The sequence below is a fragment of the Urocampus carinirostris genome, chromosome 18, assembly GCF_059441175.1.
Source record: "Urocampus carinirostris isolate Australia breed hairy pipefish chromosome 18, RoL_Ucar_1.0, whole genome shotgun sequence".
Taxonomy (NCBI): Eukaryota; Metazoa; Chordata; class Actinopteri; order Syngnathiformes; family Syngnathidae; genus Urocampus; species Urocampus carinirostris.
In genome coordinates this window covers 17965815-17979677 of record NC_142366.1, presented here as the reverse complement: position 1 = coordinate 17979677, position 13863 = coordinate 17965815, and the positions used below count along the sequence as shown (strand labels likewise).

The following is a 13863-nucleotide window of genomic DNA, read 5'->3' as shown; positions in this document are numbered from 1 at the left end:
TGGGTGGTAAAAATAGTTTTGCAACATAACCACTGTATAACATACTGTCATCGTAATACACCAAAACGAAAGACAAGCGAGAAGGGGGGAAAGGCAATCCTGGGAATCAAGTGGACTGAACCATTCATGGCAGTGGAGTGTTTGTGATGCGTTGATTACATTTTTGTTTTCGTTTTTAACCTAGTTTTTTTTAAATTATATTTTAATTATACTTTAACCTACCCTGTCCTTAGTTAAGGAAAAGAGAGTTTTGAAAATTTTATAATTGTTGGGGTGCTTGAGCAACCCCAAAAACAGGCTGGTTATGGCCATGATTTGAAAGTTTACGGGACAGTGGGTATTATTAAGAACAGTGTTACAACATGGTGCGTTACTCCATTACTTATTAGAACGATTTACAAATCTTAACGCCATCTAATCGGTACCTGCTGTTAATGAACCCCTTAGTCCACAAATAATTTCTCTTTATTTTATTTCTCCCTGCTATATTTACTCACATTTAAGCTGTATTTGCAACCATAAAATAAACACCGAGCTTATATGTTGAAATTTGGTTGTGTGTCACCAATAGCGAATGGTAAGCAGCACTTGAGGAGTGGGTGTGGCTTATCCAGGAAAAACAAAACAACAGGAACGCAAAAGGGAAAACATAAACAAAGAATTTAAGATAAAAGTGTCACGGTTGCCATGGCGCCCAATTGGCCCCGCCCGTGTTGCGCCAGCTTCTGTTACGGTTGTCATGGCGCCCAATTGGCCCCACCCGTGTGGCGCCAGCTACAGCTTGTTGACAGATTGGCTCCCTGTCAGTATTTAAACTCCGTCCTGTCAGTCCCCTTTTGTCGGTCCGTCTGCGAATCTCTGTTTTTACACGGCAAGCCCTTTTTCACCTGTCCCGTTTTTTGCTCCTATTTATCTCCCGCTACGATCTGTTTTGATCTCGACCACATCTGTTCTCCTGTCCCGGATAACGATACATTTTTGATCTCAACCATGTCTACTCTCCTCCCCTGGTTTTCGACTCATAGCTGATCACAATCACGTTTTTTGCTCTCCTGTCCCGGCTACTGGCCTGTTATTTCTACTCCCAACATCTCCATCACTCGCCACGGAAGTGCCACTTCCGCGTTAAGAGCGACTTGCTCCCCGCAACCAGCGATCACAGGATCGTGTTTGCGATCCTTTCCCTTCTTCCCCCCAAAAATTTGAGAAATGTTACGCGGGTGGGTTCTGTTTCCTTTCTGGTCCTGACAAAATAGTGCTGAATTTGGGGGGTTTAGTTTGTAAAATTAATTTTGCAATACACCATGTCTGAGGAAAAAAATAAAACTTCTTGGACATTACCAAGAAATACAGTATGCAAATCTTCAAGTGATTTCAAGCCCATAGACAAAATGCATATGGAGTGTCTCAGTTGAGTCTTTGTTTGCAAGCTCTCAAGATTACACAAGTAATATGAATGCTTCACCGTTTCTACAGGTTGGAGTACACGTTTTATTCAATTACATTTATGATGTGGCTATTTCTTAGCAGTTTTAGGTGGTCGGCTCTAATACGAGTATATACGATAATTTTTATTCAGAGGGTTACTTTCAGAGTAACACGCCACTTTTGGGTGTAATCCAAAGGGTAGTGGGATTTTGATGAAGTAACTAGTAACGATAAATAATATTTTAAAAAACACTATTTTATAAAATGAGCTAATTGCTGCTGCCAAGGATACCCAAAACCACAAAATGCTTTTGTTTTCTTCATTTAAATTTCCTTTTTCTTCTTTTTGGTCTTCTTTTTACATTTTGCCACTCCTTTTTCTCGTTTTGTTTTGTTCTTTCTTTTCTTCTTTTTTCTTTCTTGTTTTCATTATTTCCTTTCCATTTCCCTTTTTTTTCTTCTTTTTTTAACTTCCTTTGTGAAAGGCTGGGCAAAAAAAAACAATATGATGCGTTTTGATCACTTTGAGTGTCCTTAGTGTTCTTCCTATTGGTTTTTAGCACTCGTCTTTGATTGCACCAAATATTACAGCAACATTTAGTGGTCAAATAATACACAGAGTCCCTCTAATAAAAATACAGCCAACAAAAGTTATCGATTATTTACTGATTGAAGGGTTGATATTCAGATTATCTCATGAGTTTTTTTGTTTTTTTTAATCTTTTTTTGGTATAATAATTTGTATGATATATTTGAGAACACCATTGACGGAGGTTTTCTTGTGGAAAACCATATTCCGCCCAATGTCACCCAGGTCCCTAGCTTCAGTGGCCCCCAAGTAAATTGAGTTTGAGGCCTCCGGTTTAAACGAAAGTGGACGTGCATGTGCTCGTGCGTGTAAACGTGTAAACTGCAGAAATCATCTCGCGCCGGTGCAGAATGTAAAGCTAAGCAGAAAAGCGAGCCAAGGCAATGGAAGGAAGTGTATAAACAAGCAAAAACACAACTCGAGAAATAGATATACTGGCTCTAAGGGAAAGAAGAATGAAACTCAGCAGGTTTCAGAAAAGGAACAAATAAAACAATAATTCTTCGTTTCTTAAAGAACATTGAAATGTATTGAGATTAACCTACGGTAACCTAAAAATATTACTGTAACTGAATGCAAAAAATAAAATTAAAATAAAAACAATTGGAGCGTTATCCAAATAGTCCTAAATAATATTTTTGTTTTTAACTCTTTCAAATTGAATGTTTAGTAGACATTCCATAAAAGAAGAGAAGGCATCAATTAATTTAAACTTGCAAAGAGAACAGGAGAGAGCTTAAATCTCAGATAAGAAATTCCAACCTGATCTAAAAACCCACCCATGAGCTCTTTCTTTTTATAAATCTCCTAGGTTACAAAAGTAAAGCCGTCCTAAAGGGTGTGGTCATCAAAGAACATAAACATGATTGACTGGTAGTGGCAATAATGTAAAGAGCGCATAACAGTCAAAATAAGACAAACATGCTAACATTTTGACATTATAAAACAGTAGATTTTATCGGACACTCTAATTTTATACGCAAGACACAATCCGTCTCCGGAATATTACAAACCCAAAAAATAACGACAACAACAAAAAAGTGTTTAAATTAAAACCAGAACGGAAATCTAATGCAACCGTTGGAGCGCTTTAGTCACTCACAAAGTCTTGTTTAAATATAAAGCAGCTGTAGACTATACGACTAGTTTCTAATCAAGATTTGCTTTTATTGTTTAAATATGAAAAAACAGTCGATTTTTGTTAAGAAGTGGTAGTTTTTTAAGGGGTAGTCCAACACGTAGAAGTGGTAGTGTTAGCAGGTATGCTAACAGTGAGGTATAATAGTCAACATAACAAACTGGCATCCTATTCAATCTCCTTTGCAGGTGTCCACTATTAAAAACAAGATCAACCTATCAAGTTTCAGGTACATTTTAGACTATTTCATTTTTTATACAATGGACTCTTGTTTACTGCAGGGGCTACGTCCTGATATAGACCCAATCCGAAAAGTAAAAGCCTATATTTTTTTACAATAGCTATTACACAAATAGGCGGCACGGTGGGATAATGGTTAGTGTGTCCGCGGTCAAATCCAGCAACTAGCCTTTCTGTGCGGAGTTTGCATGTTCTCCCTGTGTTTCTGGGCACTCCGGTATCTTCCTACATTCCAGAAACATGAATGGTGTCACAGTAGCCATGGCGCCCAATTGGCCCCCGCCGTGTGGCGCCAGCTTCTGTCACGGTTGCCATGGCGCCCAACTGGCCCTGCCTGTGGGCGCCAGCTGCAACTTGTTGACAGATTGGGTTCCTGTCAGTATTTAAACTCTGTCATGTCAGTCCTGTTTTGTCGGTCCGTCTGCGAATCTCCGTTTTTACGCGGGAAGCCCTTTTTCGCCTGTCTTGTGTTTTTGCTCTTGTTTTTCTCCCGCTACGATCTGTTTGATCTCGACCACGTCTGCTCCCCCGTCCCGAATTACGACCTGTTTTGATCTCAACCACGTCTGTTCTACCGCCCCGAATAACGATCCGTTTTTTATCTCGACCACGTCTACTCTCCTCTCCTGGTTTTTGACTTTTGCTCGCCACGGAAGTCCCACTTCCGCGTCCGAGCAACCTACTCCCCGCGACCAGCGATCTCCGGATCGTGTGTGCGGTCCATTCCCTTCTCCCCAATAAAACTGTGAGTAACGTTACGCGAGTGGGTCCTGTTTCCTCTTCTGGTCCTGACAAATGGCAGGTGAATTGGTGACTTCAAATGATTCCTAGATTTGTGTGAGCTTATGAATGGTTGTCTCTGCATGCCCTGTGACTGGCTGGTAACCAGTAGCGGCTGTCCTCTACCCACTGCCCAAAAATAACTGGGATGGGCTCCAGCAACTCCGAGACCCTGGTGAGGATAAGTGGTGCAGATAATGGATAGATAGATAACACGGATACATATTTCGTTGGTACATACTGGTTTCTCAATATGGGTAACACAGAATCAGTAAATTGTTAAAAAAAAAATTACACATATGTCACGTAAATCTCGCAAGTTTTTATAAACGTAATAAACCACAATGTTATGGACACACAGATTGAGAGATTGATCAGCCAATCAGACTGCAGATCAGTGAAGGAACTAAACAGTGAAAAATAACCATGTCATAACGAGGCTTCACTGTATATACCGTAAATTCCGGACTATAAGCTTTATTCCCAATCTTTCAACCCTACGGCTTTTTCAGTGATGCGGCCAATTTATGTAATTTTTCTAACGGCCACCAGCGGCGCTCGAGTACAAAGGGTAAGATTTAGACTACTTCTTCTTAGTTTGTGCACATATTAAGTTAGCGTAGACGTATCCTCATCACGCAAAAAGAAAGGCACATGACGCAACTTTCAAGCTAAACGCAATCGAGAAGTCCGATATAAAATGAGACAGAGCTACCGCACGTTGGCTTTACTTTGCGAGCGTGATGCTAGCGTGTTGTTGAATAAGCGTGGGGCGACGTCTATGTGACAAATTGTCTTTCCCATACTGTAGGAAGACGACTTTTATGACATCAGTTATAAGAAGGAAGATGAGGACAGTATACCGTGCTCACTACAGAGCTGTCTACTGTGTTGCGAGCGTGTTGCTAGTAGCGTTTTGCTACCCTTCACAGGCACGGTTTGGGATGAAAGTTATAACATTATTATTAAAGCTTTGGAAAAACTTTCTCGGTGTACCGTCTTTGTAAATATGTGTAACCATGTATAATATGTATTTGCAACTGTATATTTTTGAAATATATTTATTTTAGAAACTTATTCTGATATGTTTTGTACGAGCAATGAGAAAGAAGGGGCGGGGCAAACGCGGGCTGACGGGAAGTGGAGTAAAGGTGAGACGTGTTTGTGGACGTGGCCGACAATAGTGGATATATATTTTTCCCACCTTTACCTTTGGAAATATACACTTTTTTCCTTGGATTACTTTCAACGGGCACCTGGACTCTGCAGGTCTGCATTAAATATTAAGTACTGGTATCATTTCCCGCATATTTTGCCGGTTATGTTTTTTGGACTGTATTGTTTATGGGTTAGTAAAGCTAGGACCTTATCTTTGCCTTTAGCTAGGACCTCATCTTTGCTTTTGAATGATCTTTGATTTTTGCAACTCGGAGATGGCATAGGAGCTTGCTCTGTCCACTCCACGCAACGGCCCGGTATTGCAGTACCTCCGGGAACGGTGCATTCGCAATGATCGCGGCAAGGCTTGAGGGCTAGGACCTTAGCTTGGCCTTTTGGCTGAGAGTAAGTGTCCCGGCTCCTAGGCTTTGTAGCGTATTATGAACTGACCGATAACGGATAATGGATAATGATTTATGAACAAGCTAAATAACCCTTAAAACCCCTAAACCCCCCCCCCCCCCAGATGGAATAGGAGCTTGCTCTGTCCACTCCACGCATCGGCCCGGTATTGCAGTACCTCCGAGAACGGTGCATTCATAATGATCGCAGCAAGGCTTTAGGGCTAGGACCTTAGCTTGGCCTTTTGGCTGAGAGTAAGTGTCCCGGCTCCTAGGCTTTGTGGCGTATTATGAACTGACCGATAACGGATAATGGATAATGAATAACGAAGATAGAACAATAACCCTTAAAAACCCCTAATTAAGTGTTTCTATCGCGTTTTTTCAGTGTGGGCGCATGCAGCTAATATAAAGGTGCAGCTTGTGTATGTACAAAATCGGTTTTCCTCTTAAAATGTGGTGGGTGCGGCTTATAATCAGGTGCGCTCTATAGTCCGGATTTTACGGTATTTTTTTTTTCATCAGATTTTCTCCTCTAGCTGCCATCAAGCTCCAGGAAGCCAGGATATTTGCCTTGTAACACAAATCAATATATAGATCAATCAATTTATAGCACTCACTATTTTGCTGTTTAAATTTCTGAGATTTGAATTGAGACTTTTTAAAAAGATCATATCATGTCTAGAAACTTTCGACTTTCCCATTTATTCAAGCGAGCAGGCGTTCTACATTTATTGATAGTTTTGGAACACGCGGCTGAACCTCCAGAGAGTGCAGTGGCTCTCCCACTAGATGACAAAACTGATCAGAGGGGGCAGAGAGAGTCAGGAGCTCCAAAAATAGTCTTGGCACCTAGCAGACAATATCCATCTTCAAATATATTTACAGGGACTGCAGGGACTGGCTCCCTAACTCGACTTATCTTCATGTTTTCTAGCATTATTATAATTTGGTGTCAGGAAACAGACCAGGAAGCAGGAAGTCGGAATTCATTTGCGTAGACGATCTGTCACTTTAATTAGGAAATAAAAGTTGTCCAACGCACAAACGGACCAAAGACAAAACAAAACAGGTTCAAAGGCAATCGAAATTACAAACTAGGCATTACTCAGATCAAACAGGCATGAACAGGTCTTCAACAAGGTAAAGCAATGGTCTGGCAACGGGCAGTCCCAAAAGGAGCATTTAAGTACTCCACAAACAATCAGTTCAATGCGTCTCAGCCGGTGTCAAGGGGCGGGGCTAGCTGGATGCCATGACAACCGTGCAGGACATGACATTTGGATTGACAGAATTTGCATATGTTTGAATTAAAACCTGGAAATGAAACCGCATTAGTGATGTATAGTCAGGGGAGGCTGGGGAGGATGTGCCTCACCAGTCATTATGGCAATCTACAATTTAAAATATATTAAATGGTTATATTTATTCAAAGTTAAGTTGTTTGTTATTTACCTTCACACTATTTTTGTTTTCACATTGTATTATGATTATTATTGTTATTTTTATAATGTAAGATATAACTATTCTAAACGTCTGCAGATGCTAAGTGAAGCACACAATTGTCGTGTCTCGTGCCAGGGGGCGATAGTGAGACAAAGGAGTCTGATTTAGCGCACATTGCAGCCCCAAACAACAGAATTCCGTATGATGGTTCGTAAGTTTGTAAGTGTTTGTAAGTTGAATTTGTTTGTAAGTTTCTTCAGTGCTATATTTTGTGTGCTTAAGGTTTGTATAAGTATGTTTAAGGCTTGTATAAGTAACCTTTATTGTTTTGTACTAAAAAATAAACATTTCATAAAATGATACGCTCTATAAAGATAAATAGTTCAGTTTAACTAACTTTTGGAAGATGCGCTTCATGAAGTCCCCCTCATGAGGTAAAAGGTGGCCGAAAATAAGTGTTCCGACCATTTTCTCAACCGCATCAAGCTTTCTTATTCCACTTTCATTTCCAAAGAAACGGCTCGTCTCTTCTTTACACTTTACAAAAACCATACTGAATGGAAGTACGAGATATTAAACATGAAAGCATCAAACCTCTCAGCGCACTAGAGATGCAGTACAAGTAGTATGTTTACACACGAAATAGGAAGTAGAAGCTGAATTTCTTTTTTGAGGTGGATGCTGGGTGACCTCTCACAGCGCCATGCAGCAGAAAGAAGCACTACAGTATTGTCCTCTACTGGTAAAAAGGTGCACACAATACAAAATCTGACTTACGGCAATGTCCGGATATTTTTCTAAATCCTGAAAAAATATGTTCGTAGCTAACGTTTTTCGTAAGTCGAATGGTTGTAAGTAGGCATGCGTCTGTACTAGCAAGCTAACAGCCGAACCCTCTAGTATTCTATTATTTGTTTTGTCATTGCATAAACTTTTTTTTCATAATAGAGGATTACCTATCTATTGTTATTTTATTTGAAAGGAGCACGTGTATTAATTCCCTGAGCGTCTGCAGATGCTAAGTGAGCCATGCAATTCTCTTGCCTCATGGTAGAGGGCAATGGTGAGAAAAACATTCTGGTTTGGAACATATCTCATTCCCAAACAATGGATTTAGTGATAGTAATAGCAAGCTAACAGCCTTTGAGTCAAACCATCGAGTAATTATTCTTGTCATTGCATAGACTTTTTTTTCATGATTAAAGATTATCTATCTATTCATGTAACTATGCTACAATTTATATATTTCTTTTTTGCTCTTCTAATCAAATGATGAATACAGTACAAGTCATTTATCTGTAAATCTGACTGTGCCTCACCAGACCCGAATCTCATCGTAAGTCACTGTTTGTTTACAATATATATATCTCCTTTCTGGGATTATAAATGTCACGGTTGCCATGGCGCCCAATTGGCCCTGCCCGCATGACGCCAGCTGCGGCTCGTTGACGGGTTGGATTCCCTTCTATATAAGCTCAGTGCTCTTACTCTCCCTTGGTCGGTCCGTCAATGAACCTCTGCCCCGCAAGAAGTGGGTTTTGACTCTGTCGGGTTTCTTGCCTGTGTTTCCTGTCTGGTATCGTTTATTATCGATCTCCAGTTTCGTTCCTGTTTAATTTGTCCTGCTTAATTTCGATATCCAGTTTCGATATCAATCCTGTCTGTCCGTCCTATGTCGACCCCATCTGTCCCATATCTGCTTGTGCAATTGGTATCGATCTTGTCGCCCTTTTGTTTCCTGTCATTCCACACCAGACTGCTGATGTACGTCTTCTGCCCAACGATCGCCGAATCACTGGTGTTTGGGTTGACGTGCATGACTGCCCCATTTCCCGTAAAATAAAAGCTTGTGTGAGAAACGTCACGCATTTGGGTTCTCCTCCTGTTCCGGTCCTTGACAATAAACTACAACAAGAATAACAAACATGTGTATACATATATTTATACTCTTAACACCAGTTGCACGAGAAAAGAAAATCCTGACCCTTAAGTGTATGCCAAAGTGACACATACAAGAACCTTTTAGCCAAAATTTGTTCAGCCCCTCTCTTAGAGGAGAAAGGCGTGGTTTAAGCAAAATGGAACGTGAAACAAGTTCTCCTGGGAACTCACATTGCAAGATAACAAAAAGTCTCAATGAATAAGAGACTTTTGTTGAAACTGCACACAGCTGGATTTTGAAGGTCGTATGATCAGATAAGGGTGGAAGACCATTGCTGGGAAAGTACTGATACAAAAGGATACAGCAAGTAAATATTTCACTCAAATAGGTGGATTAACATAAGAGCATTTATGACAACTAAAATGAATAATGTGATTATAGGAGTGTCACGGTTACCGTGGCGCCCAATTGGCCCCGCCCATGGATACCAGCTGAATGCGTTGACAGATTGCTCCCTAACCACTTAAACGCTGTCTTGTGAGTCGCCTGGCGCCGGAGCTTCTGCAAAACTCCTGCTAAACTCTGTTGTGACACATCAATCCCCGTTTTTGCCTGTGTTTTTTGCTTTTGTTTTGCCAAGCTCTGTGAATCCCCGTTTTGCCTGTGTGTTTTTTTTTTTAGCCATTTAAAGAAAGGCAGTTCGATAAAAGGTACAATAACATAAGGTGCGGGAGAAGGAAAAGTAGAACTATACAATATGGATGTAACATTTAAAAGAAAAGTGAAGTACAGACCTGTATAGTATAACTGGAATGCTAAGCAGCAAGTGGTGCAATTATGCAAAATGTCAGAAGCTAAAAGAAACGTATTACAATGGCACAATACCCAAATAACACTTATTATTCCCTAAAAACTGGCACCATGATTATTTTCCCCAGCTTGACCCTCCTTGCAAAATAACTGCCTTGAGACATTCTGTGCATGTGCCGTGGTCATATTGTGAACACATAGGGGAGTGGGAAATCTCGGAACTATTTTCCGCTAATATATTGCGCTCCGGCTAATCTGTTGAAAAGACTGATTTAATGGATATGGGATTTAGTCCACCACTATCCCTTCATGTTCAATTTTGCAATTAACTAGTAGGATGTCTCTTTGCTTTGCTTTTCTCACAACAACATTCTGCAGTTTAGAGTCTGTGTCCAGAGTTTATTTAGTAATGGAGATTGATTCCAAAATCGTGCACAAATTCAGTGCTGTCAAATGTTAGTTTTACTTCTAGAGTTAAAGCTGTTTTAAAAGTTTAACTCTGAGTTTAATGCATTAACTTGACAGAGCTTACAGTAAAAAATATGATCTTTTTGTTTGTTCCTAAAGCTTTTTATCAATGAATATAGCACTAACTTCCCGTCTATTTTTTTAGCTAGTCAGTAATTTATCTAAAAACCTACTGAAGGCAGATAAATAGGCTACTGAAATTGCTAGCTGAAAAGCCAACAGGCAGTTTCAGTTAGCTTGCTGTCAATCAATGAATATAGCACTAACTTCCCGTCTATTTTTTTAGCTAGTCCGTAAATTATCTACAAACCTACTGAAGGCAGATAAATAGGCTACTGAAATTGCTAGCAGTTTCAATTAGTTTGTCAGGTTGACTACTTGCAATTTAGCTACAGTGTGTGGCTATTTAAGCTAGCATGAAGAAACATATTAAGGTTAATCTAAAATTGTAGGTCTAACAATGACGCCAAAATGTGATTCCTTTTTTAATGGATACACTGTCATAGCCTTTTGTTTTCATGAATGTCTTAATGTTGTCATGATTACTGATGCGAGACACCAGAGTCTGCTCCTTTGGCGCCAATTGACTCAGACGCTGATTGGCTGCTTATCTTTTTTCAAACCCCCATCTTCCTGTCACCCGTTGTCAGTCCGTCTGCAAACCTCAGCTCCTGCAAGGCAAGCCTCTTCGACCCTGACTTTCTCCCGTCCTGATTCCTGTTTGATTCCCGGCTCCGACCCCTTTGCTGAACTCGATTAAGTTTTTGCTCCACCGTCCCGGCCATCGACCTGTTCTTCCTGCGCTCTTGACATCCGCGTTCCGAGCGATCTGCTACCAGTGACCGACAATCAGCGGATCGTGGGTGCAAGCCTTTTCCTTCTTCTAAATAAAACTGAGAGAAACGAACGCAAATGGGTCCGGTCTCCGTTTCTGGTCTCTGACAAATGTTAAAGGTGTTTAGAAGAAAAAAGACGTAACTAAAATCGCCTCAGTTATTTTTCTTTATTTATTTTTTTCCTTATTTGTTTAATAAAGTATTTGTTTTTCATTACATTACCTTGTACCTTTGATGAACAGAGTGGATAAATGTCAAGGATACTATTCATGTATTTCTTTAACTACCCACCTATCCAGTTAACTACCAGTCATCTACAATATATACAGTATGTCACAAAAGTGAGTACACCCCTCACATTTCTGCAGGCATTTAATCATAATTTTAATTAACCACCACTGAAGACACATCACTTTGACACAATGAAAATAAGTATGTAAACAAAGGCCATGATTAACTGAAAAGATATCCTCTGTTCTGTTGAGACAAAGATTAATTTAATTCACTCAGATGGTGTAAAGCATGTATGGCGGCAACCAGGTGACAGGTATGAGCATGTTTGTGTTGTGTCTAAAGTCAAGCATGGTGTTACGAGTATCATTGTTTGGGTTTGCATGAGTGCAACTTGAGTTGGGAAGTTGCATTTTATTGAGGAAAACATGGAACCAATTATTATCTCCCTCCAGAAACTGAATCACAGGACAAAATTCAAGCCTGACCATGATCCCAAATACACTTCTAAGATGATCAAGGCTTTTCTAAAGGGGCTAAGTGTAAATACGATGGACTGGACAAGCATGTCTCCAGATCTAAACCCAATAGAACAATTTTGGGTCATCCTCAAGTGGAAGGTGGAGAAGCACAAGATCTTGAATATCCCCCAGCTAAGTCGTCTTGTTACGGAGGATTGGGATAGCATTCCAGTGGCAATTTGTGAGGCTTAAATCCATGCCCAGGAGGTTTAAAGTGGTTCTGCAAAATAATGATGGCTACACAAAATATTGTACTTCAGAAAATTTTACCCTAGCGTGTACTCACTTTTGCTACCAGGGTTTTAGCTACTTATGGCTGTATTTCGAGTTTTGTGAGGAAAAAATTAAATTTACACTTCTATATAAGAGACGTTTCTTCGGGGTTGTTCTATAAAATGTATCGAAATCTCTGCATAAATGTGAGGGGTGTACTCAATTTTGTGACATACTGAACAGTATGTTCAAACGGCCATTAGACACCTATCTTGTTAGCTACCTAAAAAAAAATATATAGCTAGCTCACTAGCTTTCCTAGCTTCTTATAAAAAGGAATCAGAAGCATAAAAAAAAAAAAAAACGCGATTAGGGAAATTTAGTACCAGATTTCATCCGACCAATGCCCAGACCTTCAGTTTGCATCAACACTAACACCATTGAAAAAAAAACGAGTCTATGGAATTTCCAACACTACGCAATAAAACAAATCAACAATTTTTAAATAGCTACGAATTATGTACCTTATGATTGTGTAAATTCTTTTAATTTCAGGTTCCTGATTAGCTAAAAGAAGGCAACCATTAGCCAATACAGGTATCAGCTACCAGATTGTGTATCAATGTCTTATAAAAGGCTTGTCACAGACCAGAACGGACACAGGACTCAATTACATGCGTTTCTCAGATTTTATTGTAAGAGAGTGAGAGTAAGGCTTGCTTGATTGCTTGATCGGAAGACTGGCGAAGAGCGGGATCGAGCAAGGCGGGTATGACACTTCCGTGTCGGAAGAAGGCAGGCGGGAATGGCACGTCGCTTGACCAGGGCTGGAGATCAGAGGCGATGTCGAGTTCGTAATAGTAGTCGTAGGCAGGCGGCAGGCAAAACAGGCGTAGTCAGGTTCGGAAACCGGTCGAAAAACGGGAATCAGGCAGGAAACAGGTTTAAACAGGAACGAAGTCGGACGGGAACGCTCACTGAGTGAAACACAACAGCTCGCAACGATCTGACAAAGTTTGAACTGAAGTCGGGGGCTTAAGAAGGGTGTGGCCACCAATCAGCTTGTCCGGGCTGTTGGCGCCAATCAAACTGCCGCAGGTGTTCCAAATAGGGCAATTATGACAAGGCTGGTGTCAGGACCGTTATCAAAGCCTGGTACATTGACATCAATAGTTCACAAAGAGCCGCCCCCAAAAAAGTTAACAATAAACAATCATGGTGCAGGAAAAAAGCCTTTGGCTTAGCTGTTTTTTATGTTGTTCTACTTTTTTGTAGCATAAAAGGTAATAATCGGGTTGCTGGAAAATAAGGACAATTTGCAAAGACAACTTCAATCACTGGTTAGCACCTCTACCTCACGGTTCAGATATACTGGGTTCAATTATAGCTATGGCCCTAGCTGTGGGCAGTTTGCAGGTTCTCTGTGAGTAAAAACAAGCGCCTGAGGATCAGTTCCATTGAGGTTTTTATTGCAATAAAAACAAATACTGAACTAAATATTATGGGCTTGTGAGAACAGGACAAGGCTGTAATGGTTTCCTGAGTGTACTTTAAAAATGGCCAGAACATGGCGGGCTATAACAAAAACCAAACATGAAATCAGTGGACAATTCCCCAAATCCCAGCCTCACACCAGTTCTTTGTCCAGCCAGACTGAATCCTGTAGGGAGTTGGATATGTTTGAAGATCTCCCTCCCAACAAAAAATAAGAACACCATAAAA

General features: G+C 40.4%; 1 pseudogene; it reads left to right on the top strand.

Moving 5' to 3' along the window:
* The first annotated feature begins 5538 nt into the window (after nucleotides 1–5538).
* Nucleotides 5539–5684, top strand: LOC148348535 (U2 spliceosomal RNA; annotated as a pseudogene).
* Nucleotides 5685–13863: the final 8179 nt, after the last annotated feature.